The sequence below is a fragment of the Miscanthus floridulus genome, chromosome 11 (genome assembly GCF_019320115.1).
Source record: "Miscanthus floridulus cultivar M001 chromosome 11, ASM1932011v1, whole genome shotgun sequence".
Classification (NCBI taxonomy): domain Eukaryota; kingdom Viridiplantae; phylum Streptophyta; class Magnoliopsida; order Poales; family Poaceae; genus Miscanthus; species Miscanthus floridulus.
In genome coordinates this window covers 81,911,176-81,932,178 of record NC_089590.1, presented here as the reverse complement: position 1 = coordinate 81,932,178, position 21,003 = coordinate 81,911,176, and the positions used below count along the sequence as shown (strand labels likewise).

Below are 21,003 nucleotides of genomic sequence, written 5' to 3'. Positions count from 1 at the left end.
GCTCGCTGAGTGTCTAATTTGGGAACTAAAGGACCTGCTTTATAGTAATTTCACCCGATGAGTGGTAGCTCATAACCCTCGTTCCTCTAATCTGCTTAGCTGCCCTATGGGCAAGTTTGAGTTCGAATGCTGGTCCCATACGAGATAGTATTTCAAATTGTATTCAGGTACTAGTGCCTAAATTCATTGAGTAATGGAGATCTCTTCCAAGTTAAAAAAAGAACATCGGGGGCAGCGGGTGGCTAGCGCTGGCGTGGGCGTGGAGGGTTTGGCTCCAACGCGCCTAGGTGGCACTACGGACTATGAGACGTACTAGCAACTAGGGAGTGCCCTGATATAAGTGGTTATGCCAGGCCCAGTGGATGGAGATTACTTCCTAGTTCACAACTCTTTCAAGCTGATTGCACTGCGATGTTCAATGGAACACGTCTTCTGAGTGGGTGGTAGGAGCCAGGGGGATCTAGCAGTCGGACTCATTGAGCTTAGGTGTTCAATGGATCACGTCTTCACAGCGGGTGGTAGCAACCAGAGGCGGATCTTGCGATGAGACAAAGGGGGCTCAAGCCCCCTACCATATAGATATTCAAACGGGCCGCCTGCCCTGACCCGGCCCAGGCGTGAAGAAATCACGGCCCGATCACACTAGGATAGGCAAGGCCCTACGGACACCGAGCCATGCCAAAGAGGGCCACGGGCCTCGTCGTCGATCCAGGCATAGCCCTGCATACCTTTTTTCGGGCCAGGCTGGACCGATAAGCCAGGCACCTATAGGCGGTGGCCGGTGGGGCGGGCAGCTAGTGGCTGCCGCCGATGGCTCACCGAGAGAGTAGCCCAGGGTGGTAGCTGAGGACGAGGTAGTGTCGGGTAGGGGTGGGAGTCCCACGGAGGTGGCGTCGCGGTGGGGTAGGCGTCTCCTTCTTTCGTGGAGGTAGGGAGCAGACAACACGCACGTGGAGGGAAGAGTCATGTGGGGATCGAGGAGTCGAGGAGTCATGTGGGTACCGAGGAGTGGAGGAGTCATGCGGCATAGGGTGGGAGGAGTCGCGCTGGCCGAGTCGTAGGACACAGAGCAGGGACAACTTCCACTAGGCCTAGGGTATGCATAATTGTTGCATGAATAGCGGGCCTTATTGGGCCTAATGTATTTTAGCGGGCCGTGCTATATATGCTGCCCGACGTGCTTGAGGAGCGGTCCAGGCATAGCCTTATGTGTCAAGGCCATGCCGTGGTCAGGTCAAGCCAAAAAGTTGTGCTTCGAGTCTAGCTGAAGGGTTGCGGGCTGCATGGTCATCTATACCCTGCCGGCTGCCGCCATCGAGAACCTAGTGACCCTCTGGAGCCCCCCAAGATTCACCATATCTACACTAAGAAGGAGGGCTCTGTCCTGTCTCGAGGCAGAAGATGACTTCATGCTCAGTGACCTAGGGCCGTCCAATTAATGTGCTTCTTCTAAGTTTATCCCTACTTTTGTCAACTGGACACTATTCCAGGCCCAGGCGGTATGCCTCTTTCCTATTCTCTCGAGGAACTCCTTTCTGAATGGAGTAGAGCGCAACCCATCGACTGTTGTATAGACATATCCCATCCCAAGTCCCAACACGCGAGCGGATGAGCCCCCTTGCAGTGTCCAATCCAACTGGCAAAAGTGTAGGACGACGGTGGTTGGCACCAAATCCACTAATTCAGTGAATTCCGAGGGGGTGGAGGCGCACAACAGTGATGCTTTGCGAGCGTGTGTAGCACAGCGACAAGTCAGCCACAGACAGGATCGGCAGCACAACGGCTTTTAGCTGGGGCGCGGCCCCCGGCAATCGGCCATGCCTGCAGCGGCTAGTGGCCTAGGCACTAGGGCGCTAGCAATGGCCAACCAACAAGGACTCCAGCGGGCGACACTAGACAGAACCCCTGAGGCCACAAGCCAGCGGCAGGCGTGCTAAGTATAAAAAATGAATTAACCCCAGACAAAATGCACCGAGCCTTGAAATGAGAAAAAAGTTTGACATGTTCTTATGGATAAAAACGGATCGGATACGAACGAATATCACTAATATTACATTTGTTTTCATATTTTATCCGGAGTCGGAATCGAATACGGATATTATCAACCATGACGGATAGGATACCATTGGATATCGACATCATAAATATGTGATTTGATTATTCGGATACGAATACGGATACGGTATCGAATGTTGAATATCCAGACTCGGATACGGACTAGATCTGTACTCCTCTAAACGGATTCGGTCTCGAATAGGATTGGAAAATATCCGTACTGTTTTCACCCATACATGTTCTACTTTAAATTAGTTATCAATGTCTTAATATAAACCTGCTTTAAACTATTTACATTTGACTTGTACTAGACACAACAGACTTATGTTGGACTTGGACGTTCTATTCAGCCCCTCCTAAACATTTTTCCTACATCCGCCAGGGATACTTCATGTGAGCCTGTGATCACCTTCAAGAGGGATTAGCACCCAAATGTGTCAACGTCATTGAGGCCGGCGCCGGCTGAGAGACCAGTCTGGTCGTCGCCAAACACTAAGGACATAGCACCCAAAGATCAAAGATGATGAAGTGCGTCCCATACAACACCATCTTCGTACGCCGAGGCCCTGAGCGATTAATACTAGCCATATCATGCACGACCTAGGTCAAGTGTTCAACGAATTACGCTCATGACAAGAACAACCATAATATAGAACCCTGTCAGGAATGAGCATGCAGAGAGAAAGTGCCACCAACAAGACCCCATGCAAGGGAGAAGGCCAACCGCACCACTGCCACGACCGACACACTACAAGGAGCCAAGGAGGTGGGGATAGCACCACCACCACCACCAAGCCGACCGTCAAGATGAGAGACAATGAACTAAGGGTCGATAAGGAGGAGTGGGATTTGGGGATGACCATAAAAAATGGTAGAAGAGATACATTTCTAGTTCCCAAAGGCTGAAAAGAGATATTTCTCTTTCCCAACGATTCAACAAGTACTTGTGCATAGAAGGAATTCATGAGTAAGAGACAATCGTAAAAAAAAACAAAAAGGATCGAAGAGAGGTATCCCAACGATTCAACAATTAGAGCTAATAGAAGGAAATCACAAATGAGCTGAGAGGGGGGTGTTGAAAGCACAAATGAGCTGAGAGGGGTAAGGGTGAAAGACCACCTACGACCGTGAAAGCGAGTAAAGTTGAAGAGAGATATTCTCTTTTCCCACGATTCAACAATTAGAATGAATCAAAGAAAATCACGAATGAGCTAATAATAGGGGTGTGTGCGAGAGAGAACCATAGAAGAGAGAAAAGTTGAATAGAGATATTTCTCTTTCCCAACTTTTTTTTTCCAACCATTCAACAATTAGAGCGAATTGAAGAAAATAAAAAATGTGGAAAACTCATTTTTGTATTAAGAGGAAAAACAAATGGCACTACTGTGAACGCATAATTAGGATATATCATCATCACAGGAGTGGTACACCGTTTTTTGGGAACAACTATCATGAGGGATACAAATGCAACTAGGCGAGGCCGCGAGGTAATAAACAAGTGGCCCATCCAAACTGTAAATTGTGCCACGGCCCGCTCGGCCCAACAAGTGACGTCCCCATTCTAGATCTAAGCCCACTCGTGACTAACCAGGACAACGCAACAAACAAGTGACAAACATCACATCAGAGGCAGAGAAAGCTCGCCCTCTTCCAATTTTCGATCGCGCCACGGAACTGCCTGAAGGAACGGGGATGTGAGAAGTAGGGCGACGGTGCAGGCACATATCGACGACGCAGCTAGAACATCGGGGGCGGCGGGAGGCCGGCGGCGGCGTGGGCGTGGGCGTGGTTCCCCCGCGCCTGGTGGCAGAGCTGGCGCAGCCTGGTGGGCACGTACCAGATGGCGAGGCGCGGGTGCGCGGCGAAGACGGCGTCGATGTCGAAGCCGTGGCGCGCGGCGATGTCGACGAGCGGCGCGTAGCAGGCCTGCCTCCAGGCGCCGACGTTCTCGCCGCGGGCCTTGTACGCCCGGCGCAGCGCGTTGGAGGCCTCCTCGTCCAGGCAGTGCAGCGCGTAGCAGTGCACGTAGTGCCGCATCTTGGGCTTGTTGATGTAGCTCGCCCCGCACTTCTTGGCGTACCGGAACACCTGGTTCGTCACCTGCAATGCAAGCACGCACGCGCGCGCGCCACACAAAAAGGTTGTTCATCAGCCACGGTCGATTGGTTCCCGTGCAATGCAGTGCAGTGCAGAGCAGCTCGTGTCGTGTCGTGCGCGCACAAGTGCGCACGCAGAGGCAGCTCACGGATCGAACAAGCTTGTGCGCGCCTGGCCTCGGTCTGGGTGGGTGCGCCTGGCGCGGGCGCAGGAGCGCATCGATGCGGCCGTCCGGGTCAGGTCAGGAAGCCATCATATCCAATCACCCTGGAATCCGGCCAGGCCAGGCCGTGCATTCATTTCACTTCATCGCGCACCGCCTGCGACTGGCGACTGCGGGTGAGCACGCGACTACCCGTACGCCAGCCAAACTGCCAAAGCGAGCTTCAAATGGCTCGTACTGGTACGCGCGAAACCGGTGGCAACAGCACACAGGGCGCAGGCCACGGAGTCCGAGAGGGGCGTCCATGCCATGCATGCCTATCTGCATCTGACGCTAGGGCCGGACAAGACCACACAAAGGCCGCACAGGCTTTGGCAGCCTACCGATGACTGACACGTCACTCGCTTTTTCCAGGTGCTTGCGCGCATCTACGTGCGTGCTCTATGTACACGTACGTAGAAGTACTACACAGGGTACTTTCGCTTTTGCGTTAGGAGTACTTGAGTTTAGGACTAGTACAGGCTACCGCGTGTACAATAGACTATATCTTTTACGGTACAGAAAATATAGAATTCCACTACAAAGGGTTTGCATTCTTCCTTCTAGGTAATTTGAACGGCCTTTGCATGCCACTATATTTTTTTACTATTATATTATCATAGTGAATAATCGTAGTCCCTCCCGTCCACAAAACATGCAAGATTTGATGAAAATCAAACTAGATTGATTTTGGTCAAATTTATAGTGAATAATGTTAATATTTATGTATCAACTAGGTTGCTACGAAAATATACTTCATTATTGTTACTTTAATAATATATTTATTTTGATCATAAATATTAGTATTTTTATATATACAACTTTAGTTGGATTTTGAATCGGTTTAACTACTCAAACGATTGAGAATTATGTCCTCCTGTGAATAGCAGTTCTGACCCTTGGCCAGCTTGTCAACGACCTAAAAAGTTTGGTTGATGACAATACGTTTGTTTATCGTACATTCAAGCTAGCTGTCCGTATACACAAAACGGCTTTATTATATATATGTAATGTAAAAACGTTACCCTGCTAAACTAATCGAGAAGTGTGCGTACCTTGGTAGGGGACTTGTGGCCGCCCAGCTTAGCAATGGATTGCACCTGCAGCAGGAAGACGCGGCACTGCTCGTACAGATGGAAGAGGTAGTCGAGCCCGTTCTTCTTGGCCCTCGCCACCTCGCCGGGCTCCGTGACCACGAACGGGTGCTCCCGCTGCCTCTCCCCGCCGCCGGAGCCGCCCGCGGACGACTCCGTCGACTCCGACCCGCCGTCTCCGTCGTTGTCGTCGTCCAGCACGTCCAGCGGACTCAGCTCCTTCTTCCTCCTCGCCTTCTTGCCCTTCCTCGTGCCGACCCCATTCTTACCCTTCTTCTTGCCGGCCATCGCCATACTCCTACCGGCCTCGCCTTCCGCCATGCCGCCGCTGGCCGCGGCGTCGCGCTCGTCGGACAGCACTGCTAGTTGCGACGATATGATTGAACAAGAACAGGTAACATATATCACAGGCGAGCAGAGCACGTAACTCAACAGGACTGACTGATGCATGGGCACTGTCCGCATGCATCATGCATGCATGCATTTACGCAGGGCAGGCACGACCACATCACCACAGATTCACAGAGGCAGGCAAACACACTGAAGAAAAATTGACCATACTCTGTACAGTACCTTCTTGTGACGCGGCATCCAAGGTGCTCCCGGTGTGGAAGCGGCCGCCGAGGGACATGACACGTCCGCGCTCGGCCCGCAGCGCGGCGCGGAGGCCGAACCGCTCGCCGAGGAGCACGTCCCAGCGGAACAGCCCCGCGAGCGCGGCCATCATGTCAGTCCAGCTCGCGCTCCGTCATGCCCAGGAGCGTGCTCGCCGTGAACCCGAGCTCCGAGATCCGCGCCACCGTGGACTGGGCGCACGCCGTAGCCGGCCACCAGGTCCTCCAGCTCCCTCGGCGCCGCGTTCACCAGCGGCGCGTGAGGCAGCAGCTGTGGCGCTGGTGGCGGCGGAGGCGGAGGCGCGTGCGCCGGCGGGCCCAGGTCCCACCGGAACGGGTGCGCCGCCGAGAAGGCAGTCGTTGGGATCCATGCTCTCGTGTGCGAGGGTTGCCAACCTTGGCGGGCTTGGCTCGCCGTGCGTTGGAGGAGCCTGTTATATAGCGGCAACTGTTTTGCAATGCAAGGCCCGTCGACTTGCTCGCTCGCTGGTTATTGCGACGCACTGCACTGTAGACGTCCTACTACTGTACTGTACTAGCTTTTGTGCGCGCATTTATGCTGCCGTGCTTGTCGACTGGCGACTGCTCCAAGCGATGAGTCCTGTAGAAAGCTGCATCGTCGTCGGGTCGTCGCCCCTCGCGATTTGATAGTCTAGATTCTACGCCCCCTACGTTACGTGCTTGCTGGAACATAAAAAGAAGACACGGTGAGGCCAATAATACTCCTACACCGCCTGCATTAAGCAGTCCCGTCGCGGCGTTCGTGGATGTGTGTCCTGTTGCACGTCTCGATGGCTTCCTTTTCCTCTTTCAATTCTTGCAACGTGTGAAATCGATCTCTCAAGAGTACTGTACGTGTGAGTCGACGTGGATTTCAGAGCTCACCGTGGATAAGGATAAGGGGTTCGCACTTCATGGTTCAAGAGGTCCGTTGGCCGTTGGTTGAACGGTGCCGCTTGCTGGCGAAACGAAGAGTAGATTTGGAAGAGAAGCTGGAGATTGAAGTAGAAGCACTGATAGTATACTAGTGTCTACTAGCACCATCCTAAATCCAAATTTTTCCCTTCTGTTCTTTTGCATTGTTGGATCTGATACCTAATGTCTTGAAAACCATGCATTTCAATCACCTTGTTTTATTTCAGTACACCATTTACCCGGGCCTTGTTTAGATCACCTCCAAATTCCAAGTTTTTTCACTCTCTCTCCATCACATCAATTTTTAGCCGCTTGCATGGAGCATTAAATGTAGATAAAAAAATAACTAATTGCACAGTTTAGTTGGAAATTATGAGATGAATCTTTTGAGCTTAGTTGGTCCACGATTAGACAATATTTACCAAATAAGACGAAAGTGCTACTATTCATCGGGCTACAATTTTTTGCAATCTAAACATGGCCCCGGTGACAGGAAGGAAAGGAGGTAGTAGAAAAACGGCAAGAAATCGATGCAGTTGAAGACGGTGGGTTTTTTTTTTGAAAAGGGAAGACATCTATGGCCCCGTTCGGCTGGCAGAATTTTGGCAGAAACTGACTGAAAAACACTGTTCTGGCTAAATTGTTGTGAGAGAAAAACACTATTCTGGCTGAAAAAAGAAGCCGAACAAGCCGAATATGGGGTAAGCCGAACGGGGCTTATAATGGCAATGGATGGGATCATTAGAGAGATTTGGGCCATGTTCGGCTTGCTGGAAAACGACTGATGCTGATGCTTATTTATTGTGTTTCCAAAACGGAAGAAGAGTATACTGAATATTTAAGGTTGGTTTTGCAGAAGCTCAGGGAACACAATTTGTATGCTAAGCGAAACAAGTGTGAATTCTGGTTGAAGAAAGTTTCTTTCCTAGGTCATGTTGTCTCTAATGGTGGAATAGTAGTAGATCCAAGCAAGGTGGGAGAGATTCGAAGTTTTTTGGGATTGGCTGGATACTACAGAAGATTCATAGAAGGTTTCTCTAAACTTGCCAAGCCTATGACAACTCTGTTAGGAGAAAAATGCTAAGTTTGTGTGGTTCGAGAAGTGCCAGGCTAACTTTGAGGAATTAAAGAAAAGATTGACTATGGTTCGTGCAATGGAAAAGCAACTCAACATAGCGCAGTGCGATGACCAGCAGAAGGTGTTGTACGCATCAGGACAACTCTAGGGAAAAGCCCAAGACTGGCGGGAGGCATTCAAGAACAGTTTTCACAGTTCATCGGTTTGTGAGACCCCAACTTTATGAGATTAATCATTCATCAGCAATTTGATTGCTTTCTTTCTTGTTCTGGCTTGTGTTCTTCATTGCGCACGGCAAGGATTAGCCTTCTTGGCGAGGTCAACAGGATCTGTGTCTTGGTTGATAACCAGAGGAGTTGTGGTGCTAAGATTGCAGGGTTCGATCTTTCGATCTGAAGCCGGATCGGATGTGTCATTCTCCGCCACAATGATAGTTACCTCTTACTTGATGGAAGATCGGGATCCCTGTTCCCATTAAGTGATAATCAGAGCTAAGGTATACCATCAGGTTCACATTTATCCCCTAGTTTTGAGTGTTTCGCATTCGTCCCATAGTCCAGTGCCATACTTGTTTTTTTCCTGTCCTAGAACCTTCCGCGCCATAGCCTTTGCATATTTCAGTTTCAGAGTCCCTCGTGTTGAGTTTGTGTCCTAGTCGAGGTTTTGTTGCTGGTTAGGTCAGTGTTAGAGTCCAGTTCGTGTGTTTTTCCCCCATCGTTTCCCTCAAATCTTTGCTTCGGTGATAAATTTTGCGCACATTGTTCCTGTTTTGTCCTCTAATTCGGAAGCCAATTCTTAAAATTGGTCTAGTTTTCGCATACGAACTCGGAATTTCGACGTTCCATATATCAAAATCGATCAGAATTTTTTTTGGATCCGTCCATTCCTTGCTTTGTAGGGGTCAGTAGATTTTTAATTTGGTCAAAAACTGGTCACAAGATCCTCTTTTCGTGGTCACAAGCTTTTTGTCGTTTCTGAGCAGCGTCTTCTGAAATTTCCACAGGCCACGTCTTTCACTTGTTTAGGCTCATATTTTCTGTGGTTACTTCTTTTGTACTCCTAAGTGAAGAAAAAATATCAAAAAAATAAAATAAAAAAGTCAAAAGTTCCCAAAAAAACAACGACAGCCCAAAAAAATAGAAAAAAGAGATGGGCAAAAGAGGAACAATATCTAGAGGAGCGCATAGAGAAGACCAAAGTGAGTTGTGTTAGTGTGTGTTGTCTGGTTCCTTGTTTGTGTTGCTGTTTCCATCCACCATACTTATTTTTCATACACCTGTCACCTTGCTATCCACCATACTTGTTTGTCACACACCTAGTACTTAGAATATTTTAGACCAGCAACTGAGAACAAGTACTTTGGACTATAATTCAGCATTACTTTCTGTTACTGACTTGTGTGCCAGATATACATAATATTCTTTGTGTGTCCTCTAAGCTACACAAACTCTTCAGATCAGTACAGAAAAAGGGCCTTGCAATCTCGGTGCCACTGCCTTACAGGATATCACGAACCAGCCTCCGGTTGAACCGCCCACTGCTTGCGTTGGTAAGAACTTTGTAAGAGCTTGGTAAAATGCTTCCACTTGCTATGAAAAGTGACACTAACGGCAACCACGTAGTTATTTGATAGGGATAATACTTTTGTGTTATCTTTTGCTGTCTTCTAACAATGACAGGTTGTTCGTATCCACCGACTATGATGGTATAGGTGCTGATGAGTACATAGAGTGGGAAAATTGCCATAGATAACATATTTGCTACTCGCTTTATATGTCCAAGGAGGAAAGATAAAAAATGCAGCTAGTGTTTTACGACATTCTGCTTTATCTTGGTGGGAGTCTTTAGATACTTCTGATAAACCTCAAACTTGAAATGATATGAAACTCCTTATGCGAGAAACATTTGTTAATCCACCTCCTGTTTTGACTTCATATGCTGAGGTGTACCATTTAGAGGAAGAGTCTGTTGTTATTCCTCTTGCTATGACTAACCTTCTGCAGGATAATGTCCATAAGCGAGAGGATGACATAGAAGAAAATAAGGAGCTCACAACCTCATATGCAATTTAGAACCATCACTTCACAATGCACCTATTACTCTCACGTTGAGAACACAGGTAATACTCATGGTGCTACACTCACTGGAAGGTGAGAAATGTTTTAATGTACTAAATTTTTCCACAAATCATGCTATCATAGAGCAATTGTTAGTGGAACTCTCTCTTGATTTATCTCTATCCCATGATAATCTGCTTGAAGTTCCTTGTGATAAAGATGAATTGGTTGATGATGCTTCAGTTTTACATATTTTGGAACCAGTCACTTGTACTGAAAATAAATATGTTATTCATATTGATAATAAAACTGATGAGTTCAAACTAGTTGTCTTCTTTACATACTTTGGGTTACATTGAATTTGATGTTTTGTGTAACCTAGATTGTTTAGAAGGAGAGTTTTTTTAAATATGTTGATTTGTCCTTGGTTTTCTAAACACACATATCATGTTATTGGACAAATATAACAACAAGAGACAATATATGATACATCGAGTATACATTCTATGCTTGGTTGCTGTAGTGGTAAGCGGATGGAGCGATCCGTCTGGTACGTCCCCACTCCCCAGTGTCGAGAGAGGGCGCGAGTCGGAGTCACGATGCGGAGCTTTCTGCCTGTTGAACGACGGCGGCTTCTACCAGCGCCCGAAGGTTCTAGTAGACCGCTCGCTCCTGGGGGTCGACGGGCTCGGGAACGCCGCACAGAAGCATTGACGCAGCGACGATATTCTGGCTAGCCCAAGCGAACTATAGGGGGGGGTCGTTCCCCTCATTCATGATGTCGCGCTGGACCTGGCGAGCGCGACCCCGAGCGCCGCTCACTGGGTCATGCGCATGGGGCGCATCATGCTACCCCGAGCACACCGGCGTAGGCAGCGACTGGTTCTGCCGCCATTGTCGTAGCTCCTTGGCGTGCCCTTGTGCGAGCGCGAGGGCACCCCCCACATGGGTCCAGAGGGGTGTGAGTCTGCACAGACTACGCAACCACCGGCGGCTGTCCCGGAGCGTCCGCCATAGCGCACTCCCAGGACAGACGGTGGCTAGGTGCCACATCGCCAATGCTGGAGCCGTCGCTCTCAAGCTCGTCATCTAGGAGTTCGTGGAAAGTGGTGGGAGCATAGCTCGTCATTCCCACAAATTCGGATGTGAGAGGGGGCGGCGCCAGCGTCCTTCGGAGCCCCCGAGCGCACGCGTCCATGGGGGTCACGAGGCCGCAGGGGAACCGGTTGTACGGTGTTTGCGGTGTAGACAATACGGTCCCTCTGGATAATCAGCAGGAGATAGTAAATAGAGAGTAAATAATAGTATGCATATTACTCACAGCGGGGTTTGAGCAGAGGGTTTGCTCAGAATGAAGCGCAGGCGCCTTGTCGTTGAAGTCGTCGTGCGTCCCGGAACCGATGGAGGGCGCCCCTCCGACGGGTGCTGAAACAAGTGCCTCCTCACGGAGGTGCAGTACGCCGAGCCGGTCGGCGACGAAGTCCAAGCTTCTGAAGAGGAAGGCCTGGGGTGGCTCAAAGATGAGTGGAACCCACATCCCAACAGGTGGGAGTGTGGAAAACTCCAGTGAACCGAAGCGAGTCGTATCGCTTGAGCCCGCCATGGTGAAGGTGGCGGAAAAATGGGCCATCCGATGACCAAAAGTGTGAACGTACAGCGTCTTCCCCATGGACGGCACCAACTGTCGGTGCAGAAAGTGACCAACACATAAATATTTGTAGTTTTGTTGTACGTTGTGATCGGAGGTGGCCTAGCACTCAATGACACAGGGTTTATACTGGTTCAGGCAACGTGCCCTACGTCCAGTTTGAGTCGGTCGGTGACTTTATTCCTGAGCCCAGGTGCTCGAAGTTTTCTGTGGGGTTACAAGCGAGAAGGAGAAAGATGGGGTACAAGAGGTCCGATCGGACTCTAGTTTGGAGGGCCGAGAGTGACGGTAGCGCTGCTATATTCTAAGTGTTCGGTATAAGTTTAGAGTGTCTAAAGTTACAAAGGGTGAATCAATATATGTGAACTAATCAATCTCTTTCCTTTGGGAGAGAGCACACCCTCTTTTATAGATGAAGGGGATGGCCTTATAAGTGAGAGGGAGAGAGTGTACGTATGCTAAGTCTTATCGCCCACGCTATCAGGTACAATATGATTGTAGGTGCCCATAACACTGTTAATGTCAGATGCATGTGGGAGGTCGCGTCTTCTTCTTCAGGTATGGTAGATGTCGGTGCCTGCCATACTGTTGATACCCAGAGGTATGCAAGGGGTTTTACCATGTTCGCCTGGTATGGTAAATGCCGGCGCCCACAACATTATTGATGCCTCAGAGGCACGTGGGGGGAGCCTTACCGTGTTTGTCTGGTATGGGAGTTGATGGTGCCCACAACACTGTAGGGGAAATGTCGACGCCTATAACACTGCTTGGGTTCTATCATGCCAGAAAGATCGCAGGGTACTGTCCGATAGGTGTACAGGGTACGGTCCTTGGTATTGCGGTTGACTTGAGTGCCCTGCCTTACTTTCTCCATCCATTTCCTGGTCCTTACCGAGCGGGCGTCCTCGGTCGGTTGGTCCCAGTCAGCTCTAATTGCGCCAGTCGAAGAGGAGCTGTAAGCAGGGGTTCAGCGCTTTCTCGGTCGGAGAAGTGGGTTGGAGTCGGAAGTGGTGCTTTGGCCAGGCCTTCCGGTCGGAGAGGCCGTCCGGAGATGGGCTGGTGTCGGAAGCAAGCGTTGTTCCTCCTTTGTGAGGCTTTCCAGTTGGAGAGGCGGGCCGGAGTCGGAAGCGGGCGTCGTTCCTCCTCGGCTAGGCCTTCCGGTCAGAGATTGGATTGTCATTCTGGCTTGTCGTTTAGGTGTTTGGGCCAGCCCATGAGTTGCGCGTCATTTGCAACGTTGTCTGTTGGGCCGAGCCTTTGTTGGCAAGCCGATCCATAAGGGACCCCGGGTTTATGAACCCGACAAGTGTCAACAATAGGACTAAATGTAATTTTTGCTCTGCTTTCTGGCTTTGTGAGGTAAGGTGAGATATGTGGACATAACTAAACACGTCCTCAACATTATGAGACAACAACTAGCTTATACATGCTATGTCACTGCCACTTCATTATGTAAACACCACATGTAAGTATTGTTTATTCTGCAACTTCTTTCCTTCTTTCTCTCTTTCTTTAGACCCCGTTCGCTTCCTGGGGAATGGACTCTAGGAATAGTTCTGGCTAGATCTTTAGTTTATAATTGTATAAGATTCCATCAGTCGGAATGAATTCTGGCGTCATACTGTCCCAAACGAACGAGCCCTTAAGGGTAGGCCCACAAACGTCTTTGTATTTTGAGCGAGATATGTGTGGAGATATAAGAGATAGATTGCTCTCTTTTTTTATCTTCTCCCTTCCACATAAGCAAAGTGATGATATAGATTCATATGAGCTAATTAAAGTGACATTGTTAAAGACGTTCTTAGCTTTCTTTTCCATTCTCGGGCACTCCTCTCTTTCATTGGCAACACCGACTAATTCATTATTCTTCGAAAACACCAATGGATTTGTCATTCACGCACCTCATTGTCGGCCGCCACCACGCCATTGGGTCGGGTCTTGACATCACTCAACCACTGCCACAGTTAACTATTGGTACCACCATGGCCCGCAAGTCCTATGGTTGATGCCTTGATGGTGCCCCCGCCCACCTTGTTCTCCTGTTAACCACCACAACCAGTGGCGGAGCTCGTCAATTTAGACGCCTAGGGCCACTATCAAAGCGTATATGCTCCTCGCACCGGGTCAAAATACCATCCGCACCAAGTCAAATACTGATAGATAACAAAACTAACTCATAAATGCATAAGTTTAGATGATACTTAAATCCACAACATAATTAATGGACATACGAAAGTAGTTAAAAATAATACCTGACAAAAAATTAACAACTCTATACTGCACAACTATATAGGCTACAAAAATCAGCATAATCAATTATTCATTCATGGAATTCCAAGATCGGTAAAAGTTCAATGTTAAAATAGAACTTAGATTTGAGAATACGAAATTACCAATCTCCTCTTCTATAGCAATCCGCAAGACAACAGCAAATAAAGTAACAACAGCAGCAGGTTCTCGGCAGATCCAGCCGTCAAGGTCCTCTTCTGTTACCTCCACGGCTCCACGCGTGCAGCTGGCCAGCTGCGCCCTGCACCCTGCGGGCTACTACGGCCACTCCCAAGTGGGCACCGGGCGTTGGGAGGCAGTGCGCCGTGCGCGTCCGCGCGTGGGCGTGGTGGAATGGCGAGCGTCAGGGACTGATCGTCGGTGGGGTGGAGGACAGGTGGGCAGTGGGACGGGGAACCGACGGAGGACGGTGGTCGGCGACCAGCACTCGGCGCCTGGTACTCTGGCGGCTAGGGTTAGCAGCGTGCCAGTGTCGGTAAACGGTGAGGCTGTGAGGGCCAGGGAGAGCTGAAGTTCACCAATCCAGACTCTGGAGAGAAGAAACGGGGGAGTTGGGGAGTCCGAACGGGCGCTGCCTCTCTCAGTCTCTCTTCTCTCTTTGCTGGGCCGGAGTCTACAAGATTTGGCCCAACATCTAGAGCCGGTCCAGAAAACTACATATACATAAGGTGGATTTTGGGCCACTCCTAGGGCCATGGCCCTAGGCCCAAATCCGCCCCTGACCACAACCTATGCAGCCTCATTAGATCCTAACCATGCATCGTTGAGGTGCCATTTGCTTGAACTTATCCGTCATAGTACAGTATTTTTTTCTCATAACAAATCAGCGAACAATACTTTTCAACCTAGTTTTTCAGCGAAGCGACGAGCGGATCCTAGGGTATGCAAGAAATAGAGAAGGAGAGCCGCCTGAATATTCAAGCGGATCCTAGGGTATGCAAGATGCAAGATGAGAGTGTGCCGTGCGATCCTTACGATTATCCAAACCGTACGTCTGCCTAAACACCCCCATGCATGCATGCTAGCCAGTAGCCACCCGGCCACCTTGGCCTTATCTTGTTGCATTGGTCGTCAACTTTGATCATATCGGCTGCTGCTGCTCCGTCTCTTAATGGACACCCACACTCTGACGCAGTCTCGCAAAACAGTTGTGTGCGTGAGCTAAATTTGTCCGCTTATCGACCTCCATCTCACATTCTCACCGTAGCTAGCCGTATCAGACAACAAGCTAAGCATGTCTCTACCCGCTCCGGTCCGGCATGACATGTAGTACTTGCACTCCAATCATAGAGACCAAATGCTCCCAGCATATAGATCGGCAGGGCACGTACTGAGGCACCTGCGTGCATTACTGACCGAAAGTGAGGAGCACTGCACTGCAGTGCACAGCCCCTAGATATCGTTCGTATTCTCGAGATGAACCGAGGATGCATTTGCATGGGATCACCGATCACTTAATTGCTGGCGGGTGGATGTGGATTCGATCTTGGGTGCCTGACATAATTCCCCGTTCTAAATATCCGATGGAAGTGGTCAAGTGGATGTGGAAGGTTCGTGTAGTCACTCATCCATTAGACCTGTGTAGCTCCGGGCAAGACACATCGGTGAAAGGAGCAGGGACCAGAGAGATTGTTCACCCGGTCACTCCAAGCGTGCATGGGAACCAGTGGTTTTCTTGGTGCTGAACGCAGAGAGATCGATCCGCAGTTCGTTGTAGCCTGTAGGGATGGTAGACTTCAGTACCTCTATCGATCTCTCGTCTTGCACGAAGCATTTCCTTCAGGAATGTCAGCGAGGAGGCTCCAGCAATTTGCCTCCTTGACACCGCGATCAGTACACGTATTTTTCGTATCCATGTCGTTGCGTATACGTTTGCTTCAGGCCCCCTGTTGAGTGGGACCAGCAAGCACGAGTTATGCTGCACGTGAAATCGCTTCCACCAACTCCGTACGGCCGCGTCGCTGTCTCATGAAAGCTAAAGCTGGGCGCGCCCTTACCTCCCTGAGTCCCTGGGAATCTTTGACCACGTGCAAGTCGCACAGAGAGTTCAGATATCCTCAGCGATGTGCCCCCAGAAAGCCAGGAACCGCAGAAGTGCATGACCAATCATTACTGAAAACATATTCGGGTCTTTTCAGCTCATACTAAGACCGGCCTTAGATCACCTAAATTTGTTCTTAATGACGTCCCTAATGGTCTACTCTCTCCGTACAAAAGGGGTGTTACTTAGGAGTCGTGTCGGTTAAACTTTTTGAAAGTTAACTAGATTTATAAAAAATATTAGTAAGATTTATTGTTCCAACATCCTGATTTGCTGTCAAATTAAGAGGCCGTTTGGTTGCCGGCCTTGGTTCGCCTCGCCTGGGCTTCGGCGGCCACAGGAAAGCAGGCGGCTGCTTGGTTCGTAATTAATGTGCAGCACGCCACACGATCTTCGGTTCATTTCCAGCGCTTTTCTCGCCACAGCGGTGGCGTTGTTTTTGTCCGCCACAAAACTGTGGCGCCGCCACACTCCTGGTGGCTGGACGCGGCCAGCAACCAAGCAGCCCCTAACTATTCCTCATTGGAGTAGAAGGACAAGAATTTCTTCAGGCTTGTTTGCGCATAGAAATTGAAAGTGATTGGAGGGTTTTGTGCTGTAGGGTCTGCTACACAGAGCATTCTGTTTAGCGTGCGTTGTTTGATCTTACTAGTCTACTACTACTAAATTCAATATTACTACACGTGTATTCTCCTTATGTAGTATAATTAAACATAACTTGCTTAAAGTACACACTATGGCCCGTTCGTTGGTCTGAAACTTGGCTGAAATTGGCTGAAAAACACTGTTCTGGCTGAAAATGTTGTGAGAGAAAACACTGTTCCGACTGAAAAAAGAAGTCGAACAAACCAAATTTCAGACTAGCCAAACGAGACCTATGGTGAAAATGGTGCATATTTCTAGGGTAAGCAATATTGTTACCACCGTTTCAAATGCCTCGATGCGTTTGGTGTTGAGCTTCTGTCAGACATTTTGGTGTTGAGCTTCTGTCAGACATTTGGTGTTGAGCCCCTGTGAAATTTTTGGTATTGTACCATGTTCTACTGTTCAATATCACATTGCCCTTTTAATGATCGGTTTTCTTAAAGGTTTATTCAATTTTATTTTTGTACACTTAAGTATGTATGAAGCAAGGCAGACATTTATGGACGACCGGGCTCACTCTCTCCCTTGCACCCTCGCCTCGCTGTTGCTCGCGAACGCGGGCAGCCATGGCCGCCATGGGCGAGCTCGGCCTCGCCGCATCCCCGCTGCTCAGCCCTTCCTCTTTCCAAGCCGTCAGTGCCATCATATTCCTCGTCTCACGCCGCCCCTCCTGCACTCCCCCGTCGGCCATGCCATGCCCCGCAGCGCTGGTGCCGCCTCCCGCCGTCGCCCCGGCCGCCGGCGTGCGTGGCCAGGCCGCGTCGGGCCTCCGCGGAGCAAGCTGCGGCCACCTACGAGTGTGCACCAACCTCCTGGTGCTTCCCCACCTTTCCCCCGCCGCCGCCGGCCCTTCTCCGGCCGCCACCGGCCGATTCCCCGGCGTCCTCTATTCAAATTCGCGTCAGGGACCTCGTACAGCAATTCGAAGAAGAGCAGGGGCCTTTCTGCAGAACCTGTGACTCATGTGAATAGTCCCGTAAGGACTGGTTTGTAATTATTTTGCAGAAACTTTGGAAATTCATAGTAAATCGTAGAAAATTCGTAAAATAGTAAATGAGGACTTTTTGGGATCCTTGTGAAATTGTATATGCAGTAGATCTATAATATGGCATGTTTTAGTTTAAATATTTTGTGGTAAAAATAGATTTGTGCAGTAAGGTTGTAATGCTAGTTGAATTTGTTATTTTTCATAACTGTAGATCTAGGGCTCCAAATGAAGTGAAATTTTTTTGGCATGCTACTCATGTGATAGTTGATGTGTGGTAAAAATTTCATGAGTATTAGATGAAGTATGAGTGAGTTATTGGTTTATCTTGCTCTCACATGATTTCTTGCTTTAGCAAATTGTCTTTTTCATAGAGGTTGCTATACATATTCAAATGGAGTGAAATTTTTACAGTAGACTATTGAGAGGATATGTGAGCCACTGTAATTTTTGTAGAATTTATTGTATACTTTTGGTATATGTTCATTAAGTCACCTTGTTATCTAAAATAAATTAAGAAATGCATTAAAAGAATTTATTTGGTCATGGACACTAGGTTTTCTGGTGTTCTTTAGTCATGTGTGACATGTTGGTAAAGTTGGTTTTGCCTAATTATGTGTTTGCAACATAAGTTAATATTTATTTTCTTGCAAATGTGGTTTTTGGACAGATCTGGGAACCTAGCAAAGTTCTTTATGATAATGTGCTTTGTTGTGAAACTTGTTTATACAAAAGTTGTAGATAATTCATGTATCTAGCTGCTGTTAAAATTTGGTGGTATTTGGCCTTGTGGTTTGTGAGTTATGCCTGTTTAAAGTTGGGTTTCAGAAATGGCTGCTTTCTATCAATTGTGGACCAGTTTGTGTAAATGGGTATAATTGACTTAGTTAACTTGAGAATCATGATAAGATGATTAAAGATGAATTGTAGAAAATTCCATAAGCTTTCCAGATTGTCTTATTGCATGTCTTTTGGATTAGTACAACTCCTGTTATGAGTAAAATTAGTTGTTGCTGTTGCAGCCTTGACTCTGTGATTTCTGTGAATAACTTGTTTGCTTGATATGAGTTGATGTGAGTAGCTTGCTCTCTATAGTTAGTGGTGTGAGGTTAGTTAAATAGCTATTGATGTCTATGTCTTGCATAATCTTGTGTTTGTCTTGAATGTTTATGTGATGCATCTTGCGTTACAATTCATCACATTCATACACACGCATCTTGCATCTCATCTAGGTGCGCTAGATGAACCACGTGAAGAACATGATGTTGGAGCCGAACCCGAAGACAATGTATGGAGGATCTATCCCGAAGATGAAAGGACTAAGCAAGTGCTAGGATCGGAGATGTCACCATGACGGTGCAAGCTAACGGAACTGACTTGTGTCAGATCCCAGACAAGCCCCGGAGCATTCTAAGTCTCCTACTTTATAAAAGCAATTCTTTCTATATACGAGTTATATATTGTTGCATTAAGTTGTAGGAGTTGATTGAAACCGTTGATGCATTTATTACTATCCTTGCCTATCTTATTACCTTATTACCCTGTTAGGTCGGGATCGAATAACTGCTTAGCCTTGCTTAGACCGGTAGCGATCGGTGATATCCGGTCACCTACATTATAGGTGGTTACTGGAAGAATTTAGCTATGGAAAGAATGATATCCTGGAATTAATCATGTGTGATGGATAATTGGAGACCGGACGGAAAAAAATTAGAGGCAACCAGACAGGGTTCTGGGGTGCTGTTAGTTTCCGTCTGTGTCGATTAAGGACCGACCGTTGTTGGCCCTCGAGTCATGTTGAATGCATGCCTTACATTTAGCTGGCCGGATAAAGTACCTTCCGACCGTGAAGCTGGGAGATTATTCGGGCCGAGTAGATTGCCCGCAGCGCACTGTGTCGGAGCAGGTGTGGTAGGACACGGGGGCGAGATGATAAGACCAAAGTGCAGTCGGTCGGCCCCCGGGTACATGTGGTTCCTGGCAAACTCGAGATACATGGATAGTTGACTCGGTGATCAATACCTCACTTTAGCGGGTGAGTGAGATTTGTGTAAGGAATAAATCATCAGCTGGTTAGGAATCGATTCGAATCGCCATTGCTCCTGGATAGTGAGCACTTGACTCGAGTTACTACATCGTAGTAATTATTATGGAACAAGGATGGTTATCTGGATGATATGAGATATGCTAAATCTAAATTGGTAACTGGATGTTATTGGTTAATCAAGTGATTGCTATAGTACATGTGCTTACCTAGATGGATAGGTCATAATAAAGATGATGCAAAGTACTTAAAATGGTTTCTTCATGATAGCTTATGCTTTTCGCAAACAAGTCAGCTAGCCCACTAAAGAAAGCCTTGCATAATCCTTGGTGTCGCTTTATTTTGGTTTAAGACGGGTAAGTCTGGCTGAGTACATTCGAGTACTCAGGGTTTATCCCACCTTGTTGCAGGTGATGTTCTCGACCTATTGATGATGGTGGCTAACCACCGGTGGGCTCGGTGATTCTATACTTACTTCTCATCTATATGCTTTTGTCGGATGATGTCACTATGCTAGCAATATATTTGGAACTTATATTAATGTAATCATTTGAAAGCTATGTTGTTTTCACTAAGCGGTTTTGAAACCCAAACTTGTACTATTGTATGGATGCCATTCGCTTGAATGGTACTGTATGGATCAATTGCCTCTACGCCCAGGTAAGTGTGAGTTGTGAGAGTATGACCGTCCAACTATCGGTCTAGGGGAGAGTTAGCTGTGGTTACTGGAATATTTACATGTTACACACATGTATATATGAAGGTACTTAATTGTGGGTATATCTGCCGGGTAGCTATGGATACCGAAGTATATATATCTGGGGATGTGTATATGGGGGTATCTTAGTTTACTGTTTTTATTGTGCGCTTATTTATCTCTTGTGGGGATGGGCTGTAATGAATTTGCCTGCAGGTACGCTAACCACGAATGCGTAGATTGAATGTAGCTGATGACTAGCTATATATCGAGAGAGTACGTGTTATGCCACCGACATAGAACGTGATTGCCACCTTAGGCTAGCAATTTCGTGAGGACGAATAGGACGAGCATGCATCATGATTGTGCTTGTGCATAAATATGCTTCCCTTCCTTTGTTCTAAGTACTAAGTAACTTGTGATCAATGTATTGCACTATCTTCCTTGTGTGGAGTTAAACAAGAATGCCTTGTTCCATGTTGCTTGAATAGGAAGTGCTTGAGAAAAGTGTGTGCTTAGCCTTGCTAGAAATAATTGTGGTT

The 21,003-nt window shown here is 48.0% G+C and overlaps 1 pseudogene; it reads right to left on the bottom strand.

Moving 5' to 3' along the window:
• Nucleotides 1-3,748: 3,748 nt before the first annotated feature.
• On the bottom strand, nucleotides 3,749-13,687 carry LOC136492302 (probable transcription factor FL; annotated as a pseudogene).
• Between the last annotated feature and the right edge of the window lie 7,316 nt (nucleotides 13,688-21,003).